Here is a 12,213-nt window from a genome sequence, read left to right on the forward strand (position 1 = left end):
GTTCCTCCATGGCCTAAAATCCAGCTCCTGCCTCCAGGTTCCTGCCCTGAGTTCCTACCTTGGGCTCCCTGATGAACTGCAACCTGGGAGATGTAAGCTGAGTAAACTCTTTCCTCCCCAAGTTGGTGTTGGTCAGAGTATTTTGTCACAGTAATGAAGAAACAAACCAGGACAGGTAGTGTAAGTATTCAAAAGGACTCAAAGGAGACGTGAGGATTGTGTAACTTACATGAAGATGCTCTGCCGTTTCACATAAGGGAGTGAGCGTCTGGATTTTGGAGTCCATGGAAAGTCCCAGAATAAATTTAAGCCAATTCTGAAGGATGACTGTATGGAATATGCTGGAAAAGTGTCTGATGCTTCTGTACATCGTGGCTGCAGGGGACTGTCGGAATTACTGTCATCATCTGTACAAAGACCTGTCCACCCATCGTTCACACGTAAACCCATCCAGCCACATGTCCATCACCAGCTGCCTTCTCACTCACCCATCTACACATCAGTCCTTCATCTTTCCACACAGTTCTCCATCTACCCAGCTTGTCCACCTGTCCATTCATCTCTCCATGAACTTGCATGCCTGCCATCTGCCCATCATCTATCACTTATCCACCAAATGGCCACTTACTCATCCATCCATCCATCTGCCATCCATCTACCCATCCACTCATGAGCACATCCATCCATCCACCACCCACCCACCCATCTACCTATTCATCTTCCCATCCACTATCTACTCATCCACCCATCAACTCATCCATCTACCACCCACCCACCCACCCATCAGCTTATCCATTGATCTATCCATCTGTCTACCCACTCACCCATCAGCCCATCCACTGATCATCCATTCACCCATCCACTTATCAATTGATTCTTCTAATTACCCCTATTTGCTCATCCTGTACCCACTTATCCACACAGACCACTTGCTGACTACCCGCTCCTCCTCACTTCCCAGGATGCACAGACAAGGAATCTTGACTCCAGAGCAGGCCTCAGTGCAGTTGGGGAGACCAGGCCTAAGCTGAGCTCCAACTCTAAGGACAAGAAGAAAGCTGCAAAGAATGAGGCCACCCTGAGTGGCTAATCAAGCCTGGTAGGCTTCTTGGAGAGGGTAACTTGCTGTGAGTTTCCAGTATCCCCATGCACCAACAAATCCAGTGGACTTACAGATACTGGGTTCCAGCGCCACCCGTTTATACCACTGCAAAAACTGTCCTTATTCCGCAGTGACACAGTGGAGTTACGGAGGCAGCAAGCTCATTGTGGGTTTCTAACAACAGTACAGCAAAGCAACACCCCTGCTGGAGCCCCCAGGCCCCCTGCAGGCCTGTGGGGAGGGCGGAAGATCGGGTCCTACTGTCAAATGGAATCAGTCATAGCACCTTTACTAAAGGACTTTGCAATTCATTATCTGCTGCAGGAAGTGTTGCCACATTTGGGGTGTGGGGAGAATTAATTAAAGTTGAGGTTGCACTTGAGGGGGGAGATGTGAAGCAAGTTCCAAGTGCGCTTATTAATAAAGCAGATGTGACCAGACTGTGCAGCACATTCCTGGAGGGGTCACTGTGCCCAGGCCTGCAAAGACACTCTGAGGCCCACTGAGTCCTGTGGCCCTGGCCCAGGTGACACTGGGGACTCTGAGCCTAGTCTTCAGGAAGCTACTGGAGGTAACACAGACGCACAGACAGACTGCATGCCCAGGGCTGGGACAGTCAGAAAACCCAAGGGACGCAGAGACTCGATAAGTGGAGCCCACAGGAGACTTCCAAAAGGAAACACATGATGGGAGTGGTCAGAGACTAACAAGGGCTTGAGTAGATGCTGGGGTCCTGTGGCTTGCAAGGCCGCGGATCTTCAGTAGCAGGATAGCAGGTATACTGCAAATTTAACTGGGGCCCTAGGGAGCCACAGAAGGGTTGTGAACAGAAGAGTAACAGTTTTGGAGTTTCATGAACATCTTCCGGCTTCATCTGAAGGATGATCCAGTGTCCAGAGAACGGAGTTGGGATGAGACTTGCTGACTACTGTACAAGTCCAGGCGGGAGGTGTGGACCAGGTGGCACCTGTGGGTGCCAAGGGGAGGGTGTCAGGAGGAGGCAGCTGAGAGGTGAGAGCTGGGGGGGCCAATATACTGGTGATGGAGAACCCATCCGGTGTGCTGGGGAAGAGAGGGGTTTCTGCTTTGACTCTCAGACCAGCCCCTGAGCCACTGCATAGACATCTTCCCTGAGTTCTAACTCCAGGTCCAGGGAAGGGGCTTTGGGAAAGGCCACATAGCTCCTCAGGCTTGCAAAACCCATCTGGAGAGACCCCAGGCAGCCCCACCCCTCTCATTGCCCACCCCTCGTTCCTGCTGCTTGCCCCCTTCCTCTCCTGGCATGCTAGACTCTGCTCTCTGCTGCAGAGCTCCCCAAGCTGGCTGAGGTGTCTCTCAAGGGGACAGTAGAATCTTGGCTTTACAACTGTGGTGGCTAATTTTCGCTGTCAACTTGACTGGATTAGAATCGCATGGAAACACATCTCTGGGGATGTCTATGAAGGTTTCCAAAAGGTTTTAGCAAGGAGAGAAGACCTGCACTGAATACGGGCGATGCCATCCCATGGGCTGGAGTCCCAGAGTGAATAAAAGGGAGAGTCAGCCAAGCACCAGCGTGCATCCCTCCCTGCCTCCTGACCGCTGGTGCGACGTGACCAGCCGCCTCACACTCCGCCACCATGCCTTCCCCTTCATGGTCTGTGTCCCTTCCTAAACTGAGCTACAACCACCTCTCCCTTCCTTAGTTGCTTCTTGATAGATGTTTTGTCACAGCAACAAGAAAAACCACAAATACAGGAAATCGGTGCTGAGAAGTGGGGTCCTTGTTGTGATAAACCCGACCACGTGGTTCTTGGGCCTTTAAAGTGTTTGTGGGAGGAACGTGGAACAGTTTGGAGCTGAGGGGTGAGGAGGCCTTAGAATGCCATGAGCAGAACTTAGTGCACTCACTTGGTTTCAAAGGGGAGCTAGGACTCTATCAGGAATTGGCCAAAGGTCACTGTGATGATTTGAATGAGAAATGTCCCCCATAGGCTCAAATATTTAAACCTTGGTCCCCAGTTAGTGGTGCTGTTTGAAGGAGCTTGGAACCTTAGGAGTGCGGCCTTGCCAGAGGGAGTGTTTCACTGGGGTGGGCTTTGAGAGTTCACGGCCCCACCCCACTTGCAGTTTGCTCTGTTTCACCTGCACCACTATAGACGGGGCTCCTGCCGCCATGCCTGCTGCTTGTGGCCAGGCCACTCTGCCGCTGCGGACCCTCATCCCTCTGGATCAATAAACCCAAATAAACTCTTGCTTCTATAAGTTGCCTGTTCATGGTCTTCTATCACTGAGACAGCCATGTTATAGCACTTGAATATTCATATTCATTTGAATTCCATAGAGATCAGCCCCATTAAAGAGGAGTTTCTAGCTCTGCACTTCGATGATGGGACAGGTGCCCTGAGGGGAAGGACTCCACCCACTGAAGCCCCAATTTGTGGAAATGCAAATTCGTTTGAAAAGAGACAGCCTGAATTGAGGCTGCCCCTGCAGAGTCCCTGCTCCAGAGCTGGTCTCAGTGCACAGAGGCCACTACAGCTGTAGTCCAAAGGAGCCAAACTCCATCTACAGCTGGCAACAGAGCTTACCAGTATCATCTACAGGTCCTGACAAGCATTAAAGATGCAAAAGTGAGTGAGGGGGTTATGAAGGCTTGCATAAGTTTCCAGAAAGCCACTTAGGCCAGGGTCCGAGTCTCCGAAAGGAGGGCTGGAGAGGCCACTGAAAGAGGCTGTGGAGGCGACAGCTAAGTCAGGACATCCACTGAGGAAAGCTACAGGCACAGAGGGGAGCTGGCCCAAGAGAAAGGCCACATGTACTAGAGAGGCAGGGCTGTCCAAAGCGCCCAGATAATTCCATCTGAGCCTCAGATGCCAGACATGGAGTATCAGGGTTTGGTGTTTGCCTTGTTGGGCCTTAGTCTTGCTTTAATCTGGCTTTTCCTCTGTCTCCCCATTCCTCCCTTTTGCAATGGGCCTATTTATTCTCTGCCACTGTATATTAGAAAAATGTAACTTTGTTTTTTATTTTGTAGGGGATTATAGATGAGAGATTGCCTGAGTCTCAGAAGAGACTGAACTTCTGAAGTGTTGGGACTGTTAAAGGCTATAGGGACTTTCAGAGATGGTTTAAATGCATTTTGCATTATGAGATGGAAGTGAAGTTTTTATGGACCAGTGGTTGAACATGATTTGCAGTGATGTGTTCCTGTCAAGTTTACGGGGGGTGTAGGGTGTGGAGTAGTCATGGTTCATCTCCATCTTCCACATGACTGAATTTAAAATCACCATGGACGCACACCTCTGAGTGTGTCTGCTAGGGTGCTTCCAGAGAGGTTTAACTAAAGAGAAAAGACCTATCCTGAAAGTGGGGGATACCATTCCATGAACTGGGGTCTCAGATTGAATAAAAATGTAAACAGAGAGCTGAGCACCAGCGTTCATCTGGACTCAGGCTCTGAGCATCAGAATTTCCTTTCCCTTCCTTGTTCCAAAGGAACTGGGGCCTGGCTGGCCCATCAGCCAGGAAAACCCTCAGACAGGGCAGTGGGTGTCTCTAGGCTTGTGGCCAAGGCACACCCTCCCTCAGCTTCCTGCTCCCCAGCCACACCCTATCAGGTCCTTTGGAAGTTCACTTCACCATAGATGTGAGCTATTGTGGCTGGCCACTAGCCACCTGGCCTGGACTGTGACTCTGCCCTGCTGCCCAGATCATGGCTAGCTCTCTATTGGGAGCCTCCCCAGAATAGAAGTCAACTACTGGAAACTCCACTGAAGACTTCCCTCCCCAGGCTATGTGGAAACAATTTTTCAGTAATGAAGTTTGTTTGGGAGGCCAACCCAAGCAATTCAAAGTGTTAGGAAAGGCAGAGAATCCCGGGGGCCCCAGGGGCTGAGCCACTGAACCCTGGATGGCCTTGCCTCCCTGTGGCTGGGTGGGGCTACCCCGAAAACCAGCAAGGCTGAGCCTGCCAGAGCCTTGCACTGTTAGCTGGCAGTGAACACAGAACAAGTGGGGAAACTGAGACCTGGCAGAGCCAGATGTGCCCCATCCCAGGATCTTGAACTATGCTCTTATTGCTGAGGTCAAGCGTAGGGATCTGGGGGGCAGGCAGCTATGTGACTCTAGGCAAGTCACTTAACCTCTCCAGGTCTGCTCTGAAACCTATAAACAGGAACACACATATGACCTAGGACAGTTGTGAAGGTCCAGGAGACCATCCAAGTGGTACCAGAGCATGTGTGTTGTGGGGCAGAGCAATCAGTAAGTAGGAACCCTAGCTTGCTTCAGTTAAACAGGTGTGGTACTGAGCTAGCCCTGGGGCAGGAAGGAAGGAGGGGCCAATTGGAGAGGAGAGGCAGTGTCATCCTGGTGGCTCCACTCCTCCTGTTTTGTTCTGCCCTTGGAGATTTAAGATGACTAGTTTGTGGAGTAAAACCCCCTCCTACCCCCAAGACAGATGCCCCTGAGAGGGGTTGCCAAGACCATTAGGGTCCTTGGGAACTGTATGGCCTTGGGCATATTACACGACCTCTCTGAGCCTCCTTCCTACAACCTGAAGACCAGGGTTGCCCTGTTCCCCACATTTCTTAAGGACACTTGGCAAGCAAGAAAGGCTTCTGTATGTGCCAGGACCCCGACTTCCCTTATGGTGGTGCTGGGATTCTTGGCCTGCCAAGGGGAGATGGATGGGGAGGGGGGTCGGACCTATAGCTGGGGTGCTTGGTCCAACCTGCTGAATTGCACCTTATTTATTGTTGTGGTCTCTGCTTTTGGGTCTGCCACAGCTTGTGGGAGGATGAGGTGAGCTGTGTGAGCTGCCTGCTGTGGAGAATCCAAACTCCAGGTGAGACCAAGGGGGAAGGTTGCCCCGGCTCATACAAGCCTCATACAAACTGAAATGTGGAGGCCAGAGCAGGAGCTCTCACTGCTCTGACAACCTAAGGTAATGCGAGACCCTCTGCCCAGGTCACCAGCTGGCACAGGGATAGCTGGGGTTCAGGGTGGCACTGAAGCCTGTACCTCCTCAGCTTGTCACCTGCAAGGCTGGGCTGTGAGGACAGGCTGTGACGGCACCTCCCCTGGGCTTGTTAAAATTCGGTGTGCATTATACCCTGAGATTGGAGCCTATTCCTTCTTGAGGTTGGGAGAGCACAGCAGTGATGGCATAGATGGGGAAACCGAGGCACAGCATTCAACCCCTTGGGGGCTCTCCCCTCCAAAAGTGAAGGGGGTGATCTTTCCTGAAGCTCCCCACTGACCCTGGAGGCAGACACCCTCTGGGAGCTTGTCTCATATGGCAGAGCCTGACTCAGGCATCCCACGAACTCAGGAGTCTGAGGACTGGCAGGTCATCGGAGAGTCCTCAGGAGCTCTCCGTGTAGTCTGAACCAGCTGCCCCAGGCAGGTGCAGGGCCCCTGTGCTGCCTCCTCTTGCCTGATGGGGGCATGCCTTGTCTTCCCTTGGTGAATTTCATGCTGGGGGGCCACTCGACACCATGGGGGGAGACCACATGCAAAGCAGAGGGGGGCCAAGTCAGCTCTTGCTGGCTCAAAGACTACCCTGCAGGGGTGGGACCATCAGCTTGAGTCACTCCTGAGTGCACAGGTCGGAAAGCCATGCTCAGCACCCTGCCACCAACCCTTTGTGGCCTTGCAATCAGCAGAGGGACTTCCAGGGGGACTCCAGGGTCCCTCTGCTCAGGCCTCGCAGGCTGACACCATGGTTTCCTCAGAGGGAATCCAGGTCCTTGTGCTTGTAGGACAGGGAACCTGTCTCCCTGCTGGGACCACAGAACCTCCCTCCGCCCCTCGTTCCTTGCCCTGAGACCCTCACTATGGCACCCGCTGACCTCACATTGAACCCCTCCCACACTGGGAGTCTCAGACAGACTGTCCAGCTAAGACACTCTGCTTCTAAGAGCTCATGGGGTGCTGCTGAGTGCACCTGTTTTCTCATTCTATGCTCAATAAACAAATCACTGTCCTTAATAACATCTGAGATTCCTGCTTTCTTCTATCCTGTGGCAAAGTCCCAGGTTAGCCCCAGGAGGAAAACGATGGCTCTCTGAGCACCACCAGACTCAGCTGTAAAGACTGTGAGCTGGCCGCCTGGTCTTCCCCAGGAAAAGTGGTGTCATGACTGGGCTGTAGCCTGCAGGAAGCAGCCTGGGAAGCCCCATAGGGTCCCAGTATAGAGAGCAGGGCCTTTAGCATCTCTGCAAGCCATGTGGTCTGGGAATTTTCCTGGACCCATGGGCCAGCTCTCCCAAGTCTGGGCTTCCAAGTCTCCAGGACAGTGGGTAGTGTGTGCACCCTGCTTATGTCTGTGCATCTGGCCTGGGCAGCCAGCGGCCTGCACCTTCCCAACAAGTGCAGCGAGGTTGCAGAGCACATGCAGCTCTTGCAGCATCAGTGGAGAGCCAGACCCAGGGCTGATGCCACAGCTGTTTTTCCTCAGCTCTGGGCAGCCATGGCTGTGCTGTGGCCTGAGGTTCTCATAGCCACTGGGAGACACAGTAGCTGTGGGCAGCTGGCCTTACCTTCTGACAAGGGCAACGGGTAGGTCTCATGCCTTGGGCAGCCTGGCTGCTGGCTGGTCTACCACCTGGGGCCTGGGTGGTCTCCTACCCCAGGAAACTGGCTCCACCAAAGGCCTTTCACTCTCTGTGGCTAAACAAGATAACAGGAGGGGTCTCCCTCCCCCGCATGCAAGGATCAGAAGGTTGGGTGGTCCAGCACTTGTTTAAGACAGAGCTGAGGCCTGGTGTGGCCACATCCTCACTCTCTGGCTTAGGGGAGATGGGGGACCCTCTAAGCCTCTCTGAACTATACATAAGGGAATTGGGGCCAGGGTGAGAACCCCAAGATCTTGAAGAGGATGAGACTGAAGGTCCATTGGGAGGCAAACACCACACCCTAAAGGGGGTGAGGGGTTACATGTCAGGGGTACTGGTTCCTCCTCTCCTACTCTGCCCCCCCAGGGCTAGGCCCCCCAGCCTCCCCAGGAGGGTTCCAGAGAGAGCTTGGTGGAAAGCCTCATACCCCCAACTTCTAATTAAATGGCAAGGATTTTGATGTGGCAGGTGATCTTCTCGGGAAGCTTGACTTTAAATTTAGCTTCCTCCCCAGCCAGCCCTTTGAAAAGGCTGCACTCCACGGAGGGAGCAGAGGGAGCGGGCATGAGTCATCACCAGGCCGCCTGCCTGCCCGCCACCCGCCCAGTGAGCAGCCGCGTTTTGCGGTGGAGCAAGCCTCCCAAAGGCTGAGAAGTAGTAAATAAGGCTGGGGACCAGAGCAATGCTGCTGTGCAGGGCAACAGGCTCCGAACGGCAGGTGCTGAGAAGGCATGGGAGCAGCTCGCTGGCTGGCCGTGATGTGAGGATGCTGATGCCACTTCACCTCCCAGCTTGGTCCCCAGCACGGGGAATGCAGCACAGATGTGTTGACGGCTCCAGGCATGACCAGCGACGTGCAGACCTGCCTCGCCGGGTCCTCACCGCTCAGTGTCCTGGCATCCTGCCTCTGCACATGTGCAGGGAAGAGAGGCTGGGAAACAGCCCCATCCCTGTGGCTGTTCATCTTGTGAGGCAACAGGGGAGGCCAGTGAGATGGCTCAGTGGGTAAAAGAGTTTGCTACCAAGTCTGTCTGACCTGAGTTTGATCCCCAGGCCCCAGTAGTCAGAGAGCACTGACTCTTGTAAGTTGCCCTCTGATCTCCACATGTGTACCGTGGCATGCTCCCCCCAACACACAAAATAAATAAATAAAGTGTAATAGAAAAGACAGGACATGGAGGTTGGGGATGTGGCTCTGTTACTAGAGAGCTTGCCTAGAAGCACAAAGCCTTACATCTGATTCCCAGCAATATAAAAACTGTGGTGGTGCATGCCTATAAACCCAGTCCTCGGAGAGTGGAGGCAGGAAGATCTGGAAGTTCAAGGTCACCCTTGGCTACATGGCTAGTTTGAGACCAGTCTGAACTACATGAGATCCTGTCAAAAAAAAAAAGGAAATGGCTTTGCAGGTGGGGTTGAGTCAAGCTACTGAAATAGGAGACTAACTGGGATAGATTTGGGGTGCCCCCCAGTACAGACTGCAGAGGTACAGCCACCAGTCAAGAACAGCATGGTTATCTAGGCTGATTCAGCAGAAAGGGCCCTCTCCTGAAGCCCCCAGGCTAGCAAAGCCTTGCATACCTCGGGTCCAGGCCCAGAAAAACTGACTATTGACTCCAGATTCCAGAACAGAAGGGAATAAATTTATGAGGTGTTACCTTCAGGGTCGTAGCCTGAGGGCACTGGGGCACTGTGGCCAGGAGATGTGGAAGGATCTGCCCACGGCCAGCCAGGGTAGGGCCATTTAGACACAAAGTCCTCTACTCCCTGAAGGGTAGCAGGTGCTGGTGGGGACCAGGACCCCCTAAGCCAGTACTGGCTTGTTTGAACTGGTAACGGGGCTGCTGTAATGCCGTCCGTCATTAATCTCATTAATTGTGTTTCACAGAGGAGGAAGTTGAGGCTTAAGGAGGCAAAGGGGTTTTGTCCAAGGTAGAGACACCTGAGCAGTGGGGGAAGACCAGATGCAGGCCCAGTACCCTGCACAGGAAGCGTGAGGGACTCATGTGGCCATGCTAGCTACTATGTGAGTTTCTGATCAGTGACCTCTACATGTCCCCAGGTGCCCATACCCACTGTGCAACAAGAGCCTGTTCTGTAAGAATGACAGACGGAGGGAAACGCCTCTACCCAGAAAGTATCACAAGCCAGATCCCTCAAACACTACACTCCCGACCTCACACATGGGGACACACACAGGCATGCCATGCCTGGAATCCACACATGTGTGCCCAGCAACGTGAAATGCCCATTCATCTCACCTACCCTGTGGATCCACACACGTGTAGACACACCCCACCAGGCACCACATACTGAGACACCCTCACCACACCCATTACACACCACACAAACGTACAAAACATGCCACCCACAGACGCACATCACACATGCATACAAAACATACAAAACTCAGACATATATCATATATGCACCCAAAACACACCACACACATAAACAAAACATGCTCACACAGACACATCACATACAATACAAAATATACTACATGTAGACACTGCATACAGACACATACCACACACATACAAAGCATGCTACATGTAGCTCCCTGTACACATCACACATACCATGCATACATCCTGCATGTCACCTAATAGCTCATCACACTACATACATGTCACACTATGCAACATACATATAATATATATATAGAAAACACATACAAATACATAATACATACAACACAAACTACACACTATGCACACATAACAGCACATACCAAACATTATCCATAGGCTGCCTACACGGCATAGCACATGAGACACCCTGCTTCTCCCCAGCCCACCATGCTAAGGCCCTCCCAAATCCTCTGTTGTCAACACTGGTTCGAGTGTCAAGGCCTCCATGCAGGGACTTAAGGCCAGTCAACCCAGCCTGAGAGTTCCAACCTCACCCAGTCTTGCCCCTACTAGGACCCTCAGCTGCTTCAACCTCTCTGGTCCCCATGCTGGCAAGGGGATGGTCAGGGGCTCAGAGGAGCCTCCCACCATCCTTTAACCTCCCCAAATCCTCTTTGGAGAGAGTTTCTGTGCTGAGGCCCCACACTCAGTAGGAACACAGAGCTCTCTTGCTCTGTCTCTGACTCTAACCACTGGGCACCCACCTCCCTCTCTCTGTTCCCTCCCCTGTGGCCAAGCAGGCACCACCCCCTGGGCCCCCGCTGGAGTCTGACCTTACCTAACTGGGGCAGCCTTAGACAGCCTGGCCACTGGCTGAAGCAGTTTCCATAGACAGCTTGGGACTCCGGTAGGTTCAGTGTTTAGCCCAGAGCAGTTGCTCAAGACACGTCCAAAAGGCAGAAGAGGGCACAGATGCTGGGGCAGATGAGGAAGTTGAGGCCTCCAACAAGGCAGGTTTGGGTGACGGAAGACGCTGTGCCGTTTCTTCCCAGCTGGCGCCTCTCTGAGCTCCTTACCCTCGAAAGGGCAGAGGTGCCAGGTGGACTCTGCCTGCCATGGGGTCTTCTAATGCTTACTCAAGTTTATTCTGGTTCTGCAGTACAGAGAGGGGCGTCTGTCCCTGAAGGGTCCCTGGTTATGGGCACCTGGGGAGACATAAGGGTGAGAGGCTTGGGTTTCAGTTTGAGCCCCATTCTGGTCCTTGCCAACTGTGTGGCTCAGTAGCGGTACCTTAACCTCTCTGATCCTGGTTGTCTATCAAAAAGACTGAAAGGCCGTACCTCTGTCAAACATAAGGAGACAGCTCACAGTATGAAGGGCTCAGCCCAGTTTGTCTTGAGGTCCCATTGAAGTCTCAGAATTCAAATCTGACCCAACAATATGGGTGGTCTGGTCAGGTAGGTATTGGACCTACCCTCTCGGGTCCTCAAGAGAATTCTCCTTCTCAGTGGACATGGCCAGGCTTTCCAGCATCAGGTCTGCAGGTTGGGGATGAATCAGAACTGGGGTTGGGGGGGCGGCGGGCACTGGGGATGAGGGCAAAGACCCAGGTCTAGAAGCCCAGGGAAGCAGGACTTTCTCTTAGGAAACCAGCCTGGAGTCTGACCCTGGCTCTGACCCTGGCTAGGAAGGTCACAGGCAGGGCAGAAGCCATTGGCTGAACTGGGCCAGGGTCTGTCCATCTGAAAGGAGGGGGCTGGGAACCCTGGGAACCCGGAGTCTCCAGGGCCGATCCTGGCTAAAGGCAGGGGGAGATGGGGGTCGGGGACTGGGGAGACCCCCTGACAGAGGCTTGGTGGGAGGGTAACAGAAGGAGAAACAGAAGAGAGGGAGAACGAAGGAGGGGGAGACAAAGTCGAAGGTAGAAAATGAAAGAGCAAAGAAACAGGAAGGAGCGAGAGAAGAACGGGCAAGAAGAGAGATGAAGAGGGAGACAAAGGCTAAGAACAGAGATGGGGAGGGGGGAGGGAGAGAGAGAAGAGAGAGAGAGAGGAAAAGAGAGACGGGAGCGGGAGAGAGAGAGAGAGAGAGAGAGAGAGAGAGAGGGAGAGAGAGAGAGAGAGACAGAGAGACAGAGACAGAGACAGACAGAGACAGA

The sequence above is a fragment of the Nannospalax galili genome, unplaced genomic scaffold, assembly GCF_000622305.1.
Source record: "Nannospalax galili isolate Female #2095 unplaced genomic scaffold, S.galili_v1.0 scaffold180, whole genome shotgun sequence".
Lineage (NCBI taxonomy): Eukaryota > Metazoa > Chordata > Mammalia > Rodentia > Spalacidae > Nannospalax > Nannospalax galili.